Here is a 17,541-nt window from a genome sequence, read left to right as displayed (position 1 = left end):
TAAAGCTCCCTATTTTGATAGCTTCTCCAAAAGAAGCTATTTTGTGAATTCTATTATGTAAATAATTTATTGGTTGAGTAGTTCATTCATGCAATTTATAATTCCACATATTATCCTGAAATGCATGAAACTGGCATTTTTGTAAGTACAAATTAATATAATGTTAGCAATTTCATATGGTTCAACCTGTATATCAGTATTGCTCAACCTCAGCACTACTGGCATTATAAGCCAGACAATCTTTCTTTTGGGAGGACATCCTGTGCATTTAGGATGTTTAGTGGTATCCTTGGCCTCACCCACTAAATGTCAGTAAACGCCGTCTCCCCAGCTGTAACAAACAAAATGTCTCCAGACATTGTCTATTGTTCCCCAGGGGGGGCAAAACCATCCCCTGTTGAGAACCACTGTGGGGGTGCCTGGGTGACTCAGTCGGTTAAGCATCCAACTCTTGACTTCAGCTCAGGTCATGATCTCACGTTTCGTAAGGTAGAGACCCACATCAGGCTCTGTACTGACAGCATGGAGCCTGCTTGGGATTCTCCCTTTCCCTCTCTCTCTCTGCCCCTCCCCAGCTCTCTCTCTCTCTCACTCTCTCTTTCTTAAGCAAATAGAAACTTAAAAGAACCACTCCTATATAAGTGCATGTGCTGATTTTTTACTAATGGAATAAATGATCAAAACAGTGTGAACACCACTGGCCCAGAGAACAGAGATGGTTGCCATTAACTGATAATAACACCAAGATGCTAACCCTATATAGACATTTTGATGAGTTTCACATGTGAGCCATCTGTTAACGATAAGACAGGTTCCTCATCACCATGAATGGTATGATCTACCAACCCAGTGAAGATACTCAAGATAGTACCATTCTAGGTACAGAAGGCATGTACAAAGACCCGTTCACAAGTGAATGCCGGCACAGCTGTTCTCCCAGACTAAACTAGGAATACACAGCAAGGGTAAGAGAAAACATATCTGTGAAGCACCAAAAACACCAGTCACAGATAGGCCAGACTTGAGGCAGTCATCAGGCCTTGGTATGCGTTTCCCAAGCAAAGGCTTTCAGTAGGCACTGAACACTAGCTCACAAAATGTTCTCAATGCCTCACCATAAACACAATGAGAGTTGCAATCCAGACCCAGAGGACTATCTTCCCAGATGCACACAATGGAAGAGGCTGTTAGTCACAAACTGATCTTTCATGCCACTCCCACACACTGATAGAGGTTTAACCAATACGATTTATTCGGAAAATTAAAATTGATGATATATAGATTCATGTGCACAGTCCAGGACATGTCCAGAATCCAGTGCTCACTGAGCTCACTTTCTGCTCTCCAAAACAAAAATGGCAAAGTCCAGATGTTCATCTGCTCAGACTGCAAGTCTGAAGACACATTCACTCTTGGAGAAAAAAGACATGCCTTAAAAACATCAATTAAACAGTTTTTAATCACAAATGAGTTTGTCTTGGTTCCCAATGGCATATATTAGATAATAACAACAATTAGACATTATCACCATCTACACACAAACACCAGCCTTGTTATATCTTAAACAATTTACACATACATAAAGGCACATGACAGACATTTTTGAAGTACTTACTTAAAAGCCTCAGAATTCACTTTCTTTCTCAGGCATTAATATTTTTGGGTATTGAGTGGGAGGAAGTGTGGGAAGGAGGGAATTCTCAAAAGGAACTGAATAAAAGCTGGCATTAAATAGGAGCTGGGATTCCCCCATCCCACCTCCTGCCTCCAAAGGGGAAGAAAACAGAACTTGAGTCACAAGAAAGCTGGCCCCTGGCCTGACCCCTGGGACAGGCCAGTCTTTGCCAGGGTCCTGCCACCCAGCCCCGTGCCCCTGACACAGAAGCCAACCTCGGTGCCCAGACGGTGGTCTGTTGGGGGAGCTCTGTAGAAGATGACGACTTTAAAGGAGATGTCAGGATCTTCCTATTTGAGTTAGGTCATGAAAGCAGGCTCATGAATAGCTATGAAAATATTCCTTTGTTCTTTAAAAAAAAAGTTTTTAGCTTCCAAAATGCCACTGATTGAAGCAGGATTATGACTGTTCTATGTAAGTGAAGAATCAAGAAACTGAACTTTAATTATAACTAACTTTAACTAGAACTTACTGTAGGCCAGGCACTGTTTTAAATACTTTATGTGTATAAATTCTGTTAATCCTCATAAAAAGGAAAAAAACCCTATGAGGTAGGTGTCATTTTTATCCTCATTTTGTAGATGAGGAAACTCAGGGCCAGCATCTGACACGCACAGGGCACCCGGGCATGACTCCAAGAGAGAGCTGCTCCTTCAGTCCTGTGCCTCAGGCACGTCAGTCGCCTCACTCACCCTGAACTGCCCTGCCCTAGGCATGCTAGGACCACCCAGTCCTGGGCACACCACTAAACTGGACACAGGCATGAGAGAAAGCATAGGGTGCTGGGGTGGTAAGAAGTGTAATAACTCACTCCACAACTTACCAGCTGCAGACTTTCATGTCTCTGAGACACATGCTACTTCTGTGAAAAATCATGATAACATCTATTGAAGGTACTGCCTTCTAATGACTGAGATTGAGAATATGTTAGTGACAAGGCCTGGTCCCCAAGGTCTGCACAGTAAATATTACTGTCTACTCTTCCTTACCCAGTAAAACTTGTCATTTAATATCTTGATGACAATTTTTAAATATTATATTTTATGCCGGGGCACCTGGGTGACTCAGTCAGTTGAGCATCCAACTCTTGACTTTGGCTCAGGTCATGATCTCGCAGTTCGTGAGTTCGAGCCCCACGTTGGGTTCTGCACTGACAGCACCGAGCCTGCTTGGGATTCTCAGTCTACCCCTCTCCCTCCCCCATTCACGCTCTCTCTCTCTCTCTCTCAAAATAAATAAACATTAAAAAATTTCTTTAATTATATCTTATGCTGATGAAAAATAAACTTTTTCCAATAGGATAATAATTATTTGGATAATTCTAGAAGGTGATCTCTTCAGGAGCTAATGGAGAGTATAAGGCAATTTGCTCCAACAGGACGTTTTTGGATTTGGGGTGTCTGCTCTTTGGTTTATTTGTGGACTACATGACTGGAAACTCAATTAATGCCCATCAGTAGGAAACTGTTTAAACAGGTAATGGGACGTTCACACAATGAGTACTATACAGCTACGCCAAAGAATCAGGGAGCCCTCCATGTACTGAAATGGAAAGAGTCACACAATATATCAGGTGACAAAAGCAAGGTACCGAGCAGTGAATGCTAGCATTTTAATTAAAAAGGAGGTTCAGTCTGTGTACATTTATATATGTATGCCCATATAAACATAAACATCACTGAAAAGATGCATAATTTACATGTAATATTAGTTGCTCTGGGAAGGAAAAATCAGTGGTTGTGGACCCAAAGAGTGTCCTTTTTTAGTTAAAAAAATATTTTATTTATGTGAATATATTTCTATTTCAAAAACTAAAAAAAAATAAAAATAAATATAAGACTTGAAGGAAATTACAACAACTTATAGTGAGCTTGTGTGAGTAAAATATGACGTGTATTTTGGAGCTCAGATAATGGCATTATAGCATTCTAGATCAGTGCTATCTGAGGGCCAAGAACCAGCATCACCTGAAAGTCTGAAAAAGCAAATTCTTGGTCTCATCCAAGACCTCCCGAAGAGGAATCTCTGGGAGTAGGGCCAGGGATCCAGTTAAAGAAGCCCTCCAGGTGATTCTAACACCCATGGGGCTGAGCAGTAATTCAGTTTGCAGACTGGCTGTTTGTTTGAAACGGGCCGCTAGGCCCCAGCTGAGACTGAATTACGATATACTGGATGAAACACAAGAATGTGTACTGTTTAATAGCCTGAATCTGACATGCAGCCAGAGTTTGAGAATCACTTCCTAAAACCAAAGTCTGCTGTGATCAATCCAAATGTTTTACTGCGATTAATTTGCACATGGCAGATTAAAGAGACCCAGCTCCATGCCTATCTCCACAGTTGAGTATATGTATGGAAATAATTCTTGTAGTACAATGGAGCTCAAACTTTAGTGTGCATCACACTGGCCTGGAGAGCTTGTTGAAACACATATTGTATTATCCCAACTACAAAGTTTCTCACTCAGTAGAATGCAGGGAGAGGGACGGATAATTTGCCTTTCTAGAAACTTCCAGGTGATATTGCTACTGATGCTGTTGGTCTGAGCACCCTGGCAACCATTTCTCTCTCTAGTCCACTGGTTCTCAGCCAGGATGCTACGTGCCCTTTCCAAGCATGCTTCCGAATATGATCACTATGATGTATAATAATTTTTGCACTAAGTGAAGATGCAAAATTTTATGGGAATAAGTGTGAGACAGAACTTTGAGCTGAGCAGGTTATACTGTGCAATGTTGGGTAGGGAACACTTGATGAAGATAATTAATAAGAGGAATAGCTAAATGTTTAAAAGGTACCCTCAGGAGTATCTAAGAAAGCCTGGTCAGGGCTGCAAACAGTTCTGATTCAACAGAAAAGTCATAAAGAGTGTATGTAACATGTAGGAATGCAATGAAATCTTTAAAGATGTCCCTCCAACGTTTCTTGTGTGTGAAACTGATCCTTGAACTCTAAAGGCTAAGAACCACTCCCATCAGCAGCCCGTCACGGTGACCTTGCTGCCCAATCTGAATAGGACTATGCAACCAAATGCCGATGGCACCAGGCCCTGGGTCATGCAGTGGCTCCCTGGCTGCATAAATGACGGAGTGACTAAGATCAAAAGAATTTGCTAAGACTCACAATTTTAGAACTGGAGTGTGCAATCCAGGAAAATCCCACCATTGTCCAGTTGAGGAATCCATGAACCACAGCAGATGGGGTGCTCAGCCACTCCTCAGTGGTCAGTGATACCCCATTTCCCCTCCAGGGTGGGGGCTCCATGCTCCCTATGCTGGGCTCTTCTGCATGGTGTTTTTTTTCTCTTCTCCTTGTCTAATCCACAAAACCCCCTCAGACATAGCAATAAGTGCTTCTCAGAAACAAAAGATAGAACATATTATGGCTTAGTAGCATCCCAGAAGGTAGAGTTAAGAACATAACATTTCTGTGGGTTCTGGGGGGAGGGGAGTATAAGGGACATTGGAAAGAGGAACAAGAGTGGGAAATGAGGGGGGAACAAAATGCAGTGCAAAACAGAATTTGTTTCTGACCCCATTATTTGTAACGCATGTTATTTTTGTCACGAGCTGGCTAAATTATGTTGCGAAGTGGTTGTTTTACGTTCCAGACGTAAATTTGTAATGTAAAAAGATTAGCTGGTAGAGGAGAAAATTAGAGAGGAGAGAATTTGTTCTTGAGCCCCCTTACACTATCCTACTTTATCTAATTGCAAGGACTTGATTAAAAAGTCATTCTCTCCATTTAAGTAACATCCTATTATATGTCAACGCTGTATATATGAACATATTTAACAAGAACATAAGGAGTTTTGTTTCTATTGTTATATTTCAAGCCTGATTCAAGTTGGTTTCTTTCCTACCCTGACACACCTGAAGTTTTGATCCAATCCTGTCACTATGGAAGCGATTCTCAGGATGGCCATACAGGAATCTCCAGTTGGTGGTAAGAATCACTACTATTCTCAAATGGTAACAATTACAATAGAGCTGATACATGTAATTAGAAGAGCAAGAGACATCTGTCACTCCCCAAATTCATGGATCCCACCCACATGTAATTTCCTCCACACGTGAAAGCAACAAAGAGCACAAGACAATTTAGGGATAGTGGTCAGTAGGCCCTGAGTAGATGGATGAACTTGCTCACTACATCATATTCTTCCGTACCCCAGACTTCTAGAACTCTGAACACATCCATGTCTCAGCAAAATTACAGATTACTCACATCACTTAGTAAAGACTAGGACTACGCTGTTAAATTTGCAAAGGTCGACTATACAATAAATGATAAAAGTGTTCCAAGTTGCAATAACAAGTCAAAGAAGTCTGTAAGATGTATATTTTTTACTACTTGAAATTGGATCAAAGAGTCCTATGTATAAATTATAGAAGCACTTAAGAAAAATAATACATCTCATTACAGTACATCAGGGTATTAAATTTGCAACAACCTAAATTTCCTCTAGGGTATATACAAAGTTTCCATTTCTCAGAAGCTTATTGGTTCTACCTAAGAGTGTGATTATTAACAAATTCTACATTAGAGCTGTTAGTATATGTGAGAAAACTGTAATTAGTCTGAAATCATAGCCATAGCCAGCTGTAACAGTTAAAAGGACAACGCCCTATCTTCAATACAGGGAAAACGCATGTGTCTTATTACTGCAATTGGTGAACTCCTGGCTTGTGACAAAAGTCCCGAGGCCAGAGGGTGAAAAATACTCCCCTAGTCTTTCAGCAAGGAACAAACTTAAGAACTGCAGCAGGATCAACCAGTGTCAATCAGCCTCCACTGTTAAGCCTCACAGACCCTCAAAACCAAACCTCATTTCATCACAGCTGGGTAAACAGCCACAGGACTGATGGAGGCTGGCTCTGAGCTGTAGCTAGAGCTGCAGAGCTCCGACCTGGAGACACATTTTCCTTCTTGTCAAGTCACTGAGCGCTACCACTAGGAATATAGGTCACTATAGGCTGGTGACCTTAAACCACTGCATCTGTAGTTTTAAAAACAACAAAACTTATTTGGCTCTGATGTTGGCAGTTATGTAATCATTCAGTACCAGTGGGCTTTTAGATTTAGCCCAGATATTAAATTAATATACTATGTGAGCCAAATCCAGACTGGGAAATTCCTTACTCTCTCCAGTTTCTCAGCAGTAGAAGAAAATAAGGTCATCCGAAATTTCCGATTCAGTAATGTACAGCCAAATTAGTGCTCTCTGGGTACAGAATCCCTTTACTTCGGAAGGCTCCGAAAGCTCCTTTATCCGAGGGGACTGTCAATATTTTCCCTTCGAATGATAAGTTGCAAATACTAATTAGCTCTATGTAGTAAAATAATATGACAGGAAGCCTAATGTTATAAGTAAGAAGACTATATATCCTGCACATTACTTAGCAATAAAGAGGACTGTGATTTCTTGGCTTGATAGTGATCTTCCTTCAGGACTGAGTGTAGTCTACACCAGAGCATGCATTTTCAATGGGGCAATAGTGCCCCCTGTAAAAAAAAAAAAAAAAAAAAAAACAAACATATATATGTGTATATATATATATATATATATATACACACACACACACATATATATACACATATATTATACACATATTGGTGGCAGGGGATGGGGGAGGGAAAACAATCTTACACATCACACATTATTTATATGGACTAAGCACATATACAATTAGTGTATAAAGTATATATAGAGATATATAGTATATCTATCATATTAAAATTTCATTGAGGGGATTAAAAAAAGGAGTCTAAAGAGGCTCCTTAGGTGGGAAATAATGCTTGAGAAACAATGCTCTAGATATTGGCAAAGCAACTGCTTGAAACCTCCAGCCAAGACAATCATAAGTATTGTTCTGGAAATAGCAATTCATTATTTAAATTCAAGCTTTCAATAACAAATTATTTTCTTTTTGAGGATAGTCACTGTAAATTTCAACAAAGCAGAAAAGAATTCTATATGGTCACAAATATTTTTACAAATGCTTGTGGTCTCATTAGGAATGACTAAAAACTACTTCTAACAAGTTGATCATATCATTTTTTGGAAATTCACAAACTATTTCTCTCTTATTAATTCTATAGTAAAATAGATATAATTATCTTGTGTCAAAATCCTAACCACAGGTACTTTTATAATTGCTGATAAAAAATTAACAATCCTATATTTTTAACAATCTTATTTTAAAGATGTAACAATCTGCATTCCTTTTGTTAAACTCCAGAAAGCTTGTTTTGCAAAATAGTGCACAAATTTCAAAAGCCTGCATGAAAAATTAGCAAACCATGCACTGTTACAATGATGTAATAGCAAAAACTGAGAAAATGGTACCTGTAAACCATCCATTCTTCCCCAAGAAAATTCAAATAGAATTCTACAAGCTAAACATAAAAATACTTTCCCCATTAAAAAATTAATAATAGAGTAAGTTTCTAAAATATTTCATGTTCAAAGACAGGAACATTCTAAATATCCTAAAACAAATGCAAAATGAGTTTATGAACAAAATTCTTTTTTCTGGGATCTTCTCATCAAAAAAGGTGAATTATATAAACAACAAAAAATGGTCACTTCTGTCATTAAAAGGAAGGTTCAGCAAGTCTTCCAACCAGTTAACTGTGGGTCAGTTGGTGACAAAGATTTCCAGAACTGAATCTGTCTCATCTCGAATGATATGTCATGTCTCCTTTCTTCCAGTTCCTTCTTCTCAAATAGTGCATCCAAGAATTAAAAAGCCAAGAAGATGGGTCTGTAGCCATAAAATTTTTTAATTTGACTTATGCAAGAATAAATCATGCTCACAAAAGGGACGGGCACTTTTCTAAATTAAAGTAATCCCAATAATTACAGTCAAAGTTCTTCAGTTGACTGAAACAAAGCCAGCATCAGCATTAACCCAAATGTCTGCTTCAGCAATGGACAGAAAATGCTAATGTTGACATTCCGCTTCAAGAAAAATTATACGGAAAAAAAAAAAAAATGGCACACAAAAACTCACATACCAGTGAAAGGACTTACAAGAAATGAAAATCTGGGGGAAAATTTTTAAATTCCATGACCAACTAAATAAGAATTTTGTTTTCACTAGGGGGCTGTCATTTTGTAGAATGAAAACAGTTACCGCATTCTCTCAAATGGTATTGTTATAGCTTATTAGCTTTTTAATGGTTGATATAAAATTCGGAGAAAAATTTTAAAACATTTCAACCATTCAGTGGGATGTAAATCTAGTTTTGGATTTTCCATGTACCTCTTAAATATACTAATTATTTTAAGATTTAGATATAAAAATGTTTTTAAACAGAACAATGGAGATCATTTTCAGTTGAGAACCTCAAAGTGCCACCTGGGTATCTCATGCACAGACGAAGTGAAGGCACAGAGTAAAACTGCTACAGCATAAGCCACCAGATTAATCGGTCACTCTTCATACACATTGCTATATTATATTCATAAAACCCCAAACCACTAAAGAGCTTGTTTTGAAATTCACAGAAGAAAATGGAAATTGGTATAGGTTATGGAAGCAAAGTGTACTTACAACTTTTAATATTATGAAAATAAAGTATTGCTCAAATGGAATTTTATTAAGCAGTCTTATTTCACAGAAATAAAATATTTCATATGTGATTTTCAAAAATATGATGAAAGTGTAATTGCATTAGCCATATGATAAAACCTCAAATAAAATCTGAATTGTAAGTCATACTTACCATCATGGAACAAACAAGGTGACATTTCATTGTCTTTTGTGTCACCATTTCATTTGTGTATAATGACTAAGATGCTCCTATAATGTGTGATTCATGATGAGTCATTTTTATAAGGGAATAAATTTAAAATGTATTAGTGTAATGAATAAATTCTAAACTCTTTTTTTAAATAACAGTAAGAAATCTGAGCACATCCAAAATACTTTCAGTTAAACGTCATTTTAGTTAGAGCAGGGCAAGTGTCATTCTACTTAATTGGGTGTTATTCCTTAACCATGGTTCGCCAGCCATGGTCTTATGTTCAGGTTGGGTCACATGTCCTTTGACAGTTGTTTTTAGAAGCAGAGCAGATATTTCAGAAGGATGATTAAAATTGAGAAAGGCAAAGAAAAGGAACCAGTGGTGAACAAGAATAACAGATAGGGGAAGTTTGCTCCATAGAATTCCAAATTAAAACAACCTATTAAATGCCACTTAAGAAAAGTCTTATGGGGCGCCTGGGTGGCTTGGTCATTTGAACGTCTGACTCTTGATTTCAGCTCAGGCCATGGTCTCACAGTTTGTGAGTTCAAGCCCCACATCAGGCTCTGTTGCTGACAGTGCAGAAACTACTTTGGATTCTGTCTCCCTCTCTCTCTCTCCCTCCCTGTCTCTCAAAATAAATAAACATTAAAAATTTTTTAAATAAAAAAAATAATAAAAAATTGAAAATTAAAAAATAATTTTTAAAAAGTCTTGTATGCTAGATTTATCCTACAGTCTATCCTTGTCTCATACACAAGATTCTTAATGGCCAGCAGCTCACAGTTATGTGTTTGTCAGCAGGTTTATGCCACAGCACATTACCTTTTGTTTCCTTGGAAGAGGAAATCATTACTCATGTTAATTCCCTATGCCTAGAATACCCCCCTTCTGGCCCTGCATTGCCTCCAAAAAGCTGACGTCTTCATCAAGACTTTTTCTTTAATCACTCTGCTTGGAAGTAAGTTCAATTATTCAATCATTGATTTATTTAGTCATTCAACAAACATCTGCACAGTCTATTCTATAAGCTATGAAATCTGCTAGGCACTGTGCCAGATACAAAGAAGGACTGTCCATATACATGTAACATACAGTGTAATTCTGCAGTTAGTTTTTAAATGTAACTTTTCCTTCTACATTTAAAACTTCCAAAGGCAGAGACCATCTCCTCCTACTGGTTTTGAGACACACACCAATGAACTACTCTTTGACTTTCTCAAAAGAAGTGGTATGTTTAAAATTATAATCTTTTGGGGCACTTGGGGGGCTCAGTCGGTTGAGCGTCCGTCTTCGGCTTAGGTCATGATCAAGCAGTCTATGAGTTCGAGCCCCGTGTTGGGCTCTGTGCTAACAGCTCAGAGCCTGGAGCCTGCTTCGGATTCTGTGTCTCCCTCTCTCTCTGCCCCTCCCCCACTCTGTCTCTCTCTCTCTCTCTCTCTCAAAAATAAATAAACATTTAAAAAATTTTTAATAAAATTATAACAATCTCTTATAGTCAATGAAATAACAATTTCTAATAGAATTATTTGGCATGTACATTTCAATTCAGTGTTTATTTTTGGTTTTATACATCTCACCAATTCAAGTTGTATCCATAAAGTTCCTTATGCACAGCACATGGTAGTCTGTTAACAGCAAGCAAAGCTAAATGAAGGAGAATGCCAGTATCACAGAATTTGTTCTTTGATAATATGTCTTCAGAGATCCATAAAAAAGGGAAGCATAAAATAGACCATCAATACAAACATGAAACTATAACACTTTATCATTGAAATGTTGCAATTATGTTGACACTATATTAAAATACAAATTTAGGAAAATACTCTTGTTATTAGAAATTTCATACATATGACTCCACAGGAATTTTTCTTTTAAAAAGTGTATATAATACCATTGTTTTTTAAAACATGGTTCCTTACTTTATCTTAATAAGAAATAGCATTTAGTCTGAACTAAATAGCATTTAGTCTGAACTAAAAGCTTCTTGTTAACCCCAAATAATTATAAAAGCTAGAGATTACTGAGATTAATGCCAGTATAGGAATCAGGAGACCTGGGTCCTAAAATAATATCCATTATCTACTAGGTGTTTGGTTTTGAACAAAGTATGCATTCCTCCAGCATCTCAGTTAATGCTTCTACCAAACATTATGATACCTGACTTCCTCCTCATGCAGTCTAGCAAAGCATCTAGCAAACCCTATTTAAAACAGGAACTACTGAAATACATAGTTCTTCAAATAAGAAAAATACTCAAAAACACATGTAGGAGAAAGCAGTTCTCAGAGAAGCTGAAATGTGCAATTTCACTGGCCATTAAACATCACCAAGGCACAGCTTCTGTAAGATACAGGAACGTCTCTGAGGTCTGTCCATCCGTGTCTTCATTCAACATGTATTTATTGAGTGCCCGCTGTGAACGAGGCACTCTTCTTGGTCCTGGGATTACAACAATGAATATAATCAATATGTTCCCTTATGCCACACAACTAATATTCTAATGGGAGAAAAAGGCAAAAAATACATAGCTCAAGATTAAGTGCTGTGGAATAATAACACATAACCATGAGAGGGAAAGTCACAGGCAAGGGCGCATTTTGGGTGGGTGGGAAAGCACTCTTTGAGACAGTGACATGTAAAAAGGAGAAAGTGAATAAGAAGAAAGCTTCAGGCGTGTTGAGGCTCCTTTGCCTAATTCCCTACCCCAGGGACAGACACACAACTAAACCAATCAATACAATATTCTGTCCTAGGAATTTGGAATCAGGACTCCAAGGCTGTTACCTTTTAAAAGGCTTGAACCAGCCAGTGATGTAAAAATGGCTGGAGGTGTCTTGTTTCTGCTTGATGGGCAAGACCATGGATCATCCGAAGAATGGAGATGGATATAAACGGAGATTAGAAACCACATGGTTGTGGGGAGATGGAGTGACCTTAGTTCTGCATGGCTTTCCAGCTCCTGGTCTAGTCTCTTTTTGAGCTACAGCTGTGTTTTCAGCCCATAAATTCTATGAGGTCCATCTGGATCCTTCAGGTAATTTCACGAATGGGTTTAGCTTTCTAAACCATGGGTATTGCTATCCTAGCTCCACTTGGAAGCACACTACATATGGATGTATTTTTCAAATTAATCCTAAACACCTAAGAGAACTAAGTGTCAACTAAGAGAAAGTGTGGTAAGGTGAGAGAGGTACATGGGATAAAGATGTGATGACAGTGAGTCCAGGGGCACCATGGTGAGAGCTCCACAAAGGTACATAAAGACCAGCTTAGAGTGTCTCCAAAAGTCAGGAGAGGCTCCTGCCTCATGGCACCTTGAATGGAGAGCTGACAGGACCTATCTATCTCCAATGTGGCCATTGGTTTTAGGCTCGAAAATAACCCTACCTTTGAAAAACCTGTCATGACAGTGCCAATCTGCTTGTTTTAAAGTTTTAAGTATTTTTTTTAAATTTTTTTTAACGTTTATTTATTTTTGAGACAGAGAGAGACAGAGAATGAACGGGGGAGGGTCAGAGAGAGAGGGAGACACAGAATCTGAAACAGGCTCCAGGCTCTGAGCTGTCAGCACAGAGCCCAACGTGGGGCTCGAACTCACGGACCGCGAGATCGTGACCTGAGCCGAAGTCGGACGCTTAACCGACTGAGCCACCCAGGCGCCCCAAAGTCTTAAGTATTTTTTTAATGTTTATTTTATTTTTGAGAGAGAGACAGAGTGTGAGCGGGGTAGGGTCAGACAAAGAGGGGGACACAGATCGGAAGCAGGTTCCAGGCTCTGAGCTGTCAGCACGGAGCCCGAAGCAGGACTCAAACTCACAAACTGTGAGGTCCTGACCTGAGCCGAAGTCAGACACTTAACCAACTGAGCCACCCAGATGCCCCTAAAATCTTCAGTATGTTTTAATGTGCATATCAAAATTTCACTCCAAACGTATCACAGAAATCAGCCTCTAATAGTGAAAAATTGGGAATAACATAAATCTATGAAACAGCAATTGGGCTCATAAAGTATGGCATAATCCTAATGGAACATCAAATACTTAAAAAGTAATTAGGTAATTCAACGTGTATCGGCATGCATTGATAATCAAGATATACTGGCAAATGGAAAAAAAAAAAACTCAATTCTTCACCAAAGGACATAGAGTATTGTCTGAGGTTCAAAAAAAAAAAAAAAAAAAAGCATATAAGCGTCTACACTTATACATGTAACGAGAATATGCAAAGAAAAGTTTGTCAGGCTTTCCGCCAAACTCTTCACTGAGGAGATTTGGTCAGATGGGGATTAAAGGGGCATTTTCATTTTCCCATCTGCTGTTTTCAGTGTTGTTAACATTTTTCACAAGTAGGCACATGCCACTCTTAATCAGTGAGCCAATGAAGATACCACACTCAATCCCTGCCTGTGCAGAAAATGCAAAAAGTGTTCAACTGTACGAAAACTGTCAGCAAGCCCACAGATTTAGAAATGTGAGGGAAGAGAAACTTTCTTTCTCTCTCTCTTTTTTTAACTGCACTACAGACCTGTAAAGAAAGAAAGCTAGTGATTTTACATCTTGCTCACAGAAGCCGGCAGTTTTAGAAAGGCGCAAAGTACTGGAAGTACTAAAAATACCCCCTATGCCACCACAGCACCCAGCTTTCATTTAACTCTCTTTGCTATAAATATCGTAAGAATAACACCCATCCTCTCTAGAGTACTCCTGAAAGTGTGGCTAGAGAGGAAGTTGCACTACTTTCTAGGCTAGAATATGGCTTTGGCAAAGGAGGGAGCTCCTTTGGGGAAGGAAAAGTAGGGTTGTCGTGGCACCCTGACAGGCTTTCCCCAAAAGGCTAAATTGGGAGACACTTGGGTTAAAAATAAAGCAGAGACTTTTCTTCAGAAGCAGGTGACTGGAGTTTTGCCCTGCGTGAGGACTCTTCTCTCTGGCACAGCAGGCAAAGCTCCTTGCAGGCACCTTCCATTTGTGAGCATGCAGCCACTTCCTTGGGACTGAGCCGCCATAGACTCGTGTGTGCTCCATTTGTAAACACACGTGTAGCTTATTTAGGAATATGACAGCATGCCAAAAAACATCCTCTCACTTCCCCTCCTACTTGTGCACGCCACACACCAATTGCCAACTGTTTGGCTGTAATTTTTTTTTTAATGTCTTTCCTCCCCTTCCTGTGAATTTTGGACTCATTTGATGTTGTTGGGGAAAAAAAATCCTAACAGTCCCCACCCCCAGCAATTGGCTATTTCCTTTATTGTATCTGAGGTCCACATCACAGTTACAACAGCAGAAAGTTACCCGAAAACCACCCCCCTTAATCCGCACTTCCTTGTGGGGCAGCATTCCCTTCAAACATCAGTCCACAATGTTAAAAAATGCTAAGAATGTTAGGATTGGCTGTATTCTCCTTTGTACACAGTTGTGTTTGTTTTTTCTCTTAACTAAAAAGATAAACCCTACAGCTATATTAAGTTTCAAAATGCCTCATAGCAGGTGTGGATATAAAGGGGCAGGGGTGTGGGGGGGAATTATGCAAAGAAACCCAGAACCATTTTATCTATAAAGTACATTTATGATTTCTGGACACCAAGGGTAATATAAGGATTGCTCCTTCATTCTGTCCTTGACTGGTTAAATAACTACATTAAATAATTAATTAAAATAATTAGTTGTCTTCTCAACTTTGAAGTCTCACCTGTCTAAAGGTTAGGATTCCAATTCATTCACTGGGTCATTTATTCAAGCAGCTGAGCCCACTCAGCATCAGGCTGAGGTCTGAAACACAACATTTCCTTTTACTGGTTTTGATGGGATTTAAAACTGTGGAAGCCAGAAAAATGTAGAGGTAATTTGCTGCCCACATACCCACAACACAGATGCAATTTGTCCCCCACACACCCAACATGGTTCAGCTTGCCCTTAGCATGGCTTTTGTAGCCATTACTGAGACTTTATCCAATGAGTAATCCTTCTAGTAAAACATTTGCAGCAAATCTTTTTTAAATGGCCTGTTTTAAATAGTCCATGAGGAATCATGCTATTGATATTACTTAAAATCTTATGAAACTAAGAAATACAAATTTGACTCCAGTGACATACATTTTTCATCTTTCATATTGAAAAATATCACAAAGTCTCGACCGCCTTCCGTGATGGCAGGACTGCAAGAAACACAAAGTCCCATACATTACTGATGGGAAAATATGGGATGAAATGGGACACACTCTGTGGAGGGAGACTTGGCCAGAACTATAAATTGACAGCGTATACATGCTTTGCTCCCAGAATTTCATTTCTCGGAAGGTATCTCACAGACACACTGAAACATATGCACAAAGATAAGTGGGCAAGATACTTACTGCACCAACTTTTGGAAAAGCTTAAGATTAAAACTAAACCCAATGTCCATCAGCAGGTGAGTGGTAACATACTTAAAGTGCACACACTCTCAAACAATGCGATGGGCTGCAGCACAGAACAGGGTGTCTCTGTATGGAAAAAGTCGGGTCCCAGGAAAAAACACAGACAGCCTGATAGATGGATAGAGACAAACATTACATACATTTGATGTACATAGACTGTTTCTGAAAGGAAACTGGTAATAGTGACTGTTTCTCGCAGAGTGACTTCCTTGTCCTTGATTTTCATATCATATACATGTGTTATTCTCAAGGAAATAACTATGTTTTTTTAAAATCTCACAAAATCTGGGGTGCCTGGCTAGCTCAGTTGGTTAGAGGATGTGAGTCTTGATCTCAGGGTTGTGAGTTCAAGCTCCACGTTGGGTGTAGAGATTACTTAAAAATTAAGTCTTTAAAAAATAAAATAATAAAATCTCACAAAATCTTATGCAAAATTTTCAATTACTAATTCTACCTATTTCAGTTCATTGTTAATACACATTCCATTTTTTCACGATGCTTCCTTTTCCCACCAACTTACTTAAAACTGTCAAATTCTTGAAGCTTTAGTTCAAATCCTAGTTCAGCGTGGGGCTTTTCTCTAGCTACTCTGCCCAGACTCAACTCCCATCTTGGTGAAATTTGTGTAGGACGCGGTCTATGCCTCCATCTTGGTGTCTGCACTACCTGGGTTTTGTTGCATGAGCTCCTATCTTCTCAACAGGAAAGTAAACTCCTTGGGGGGCAGGGGCGGGGCGGGGAGAAGGCTTCATCCATACCTCTATCTGTGGTTTGCTACAGTGCAAATCATACAGCAGGCTCTAGATATGTGTAAGCCGTATGCCCAGAAATTTACTGAAAGCAACCATATTGGTAAAAGGCAACATGCAAAAAAAAACAAAAACAAAAACGAAAACAAACAAAAATCAAAACCCAGAGAATGGGGCAGGCTTCAGTAAACATCCATATACACTTTATTCTAAGAGCCCACTCAGAAAACTAGCACAAAAGAATATTAGGCTTATAGTATTTCAACCCTTTTTGAGTTATTACCCTTTAACTCAATAGTCTGATTTTGATTTTTTTACATTAGAATTTAAGTCCAGAATATTACTAAAATTTCTGAGAGGTAAAGAAGAGTAATAAAAAGATAATTACAGAATCCTAAATGTATAAACTAAGAATATAACATTCTTGTTTGCCACTCTTGCACATTCCTGCTTGCTTCAGGATGGCAGTTGAAATACTGCTTTCCATTTCTCTCTCATATTTAATCATCACTAATGATCTTTAACTCTGACAGGTTAACAAATTCTTCTTTTAAAAAATAATGACTTTGCACTGAGCTTTAAGTTATCTCTAAATGGCAGTGACAAATATGAAAAAATTATCTGGCAACTCACTCTAAAATGACAGACTTCGATTTTAATCTAAAACAATACATGAAAATTCCAAAATAATGTAAAATAAATACACTTTTAACCATTTTTCCCCTCATTTATAAGGCTGTCATGATAATTTTGTCTGTGTCAATCTCTACCACTGCTTACCACAGGACATTTAAAGAAATCTAAGTACTAATCATAGATGTTTTCCATACTGCTTGGTTTCACATAATATTTTAACACAAGTCTATATAAAATTCTTAAGGAATTCAGTGGCAGATGCAGAGTTGTCTGATTTTCTAGTGAATTCAGCATTATGGATGGTAGAT

The 17,541-nt window shown here is 38.6% G+C and overlaps 1 protein-coding gene across 3 annotated transcripts in view; it reads right to left on the bottom strand.

The window, feature by feature from the left end:
• ANK3 (ankyrin 3) overlaps positions 1-17,541 on the bottom strand; it is a 687,918-nt gene that overhangs the window by 476,654 nt on the left and 193,723 nt on the right. The gene's annotated exons all lie outside the window — the stretch shown is intronic.

The sequence above is a fragment of the Panthera onca genome, chromosome D2, assembly GCF_046562875.1.
Source record: "Panthera onca isolate mPanOnc1 chromosome D2, mPanOnc1 haplotype 2, whole genome shotgun sequence".
Classification (NCBI taxonomy): Eukaryota; Metazoa; Chordata; class Mammalia; order Carnivora; family Felidae; genus Panthera; species Panthera onca.
The sequence above is the reverse complement of the archived record's forward strand: the minus strand, read 5'-3'. Positions and strand labels throughout refer to the sequence as shown.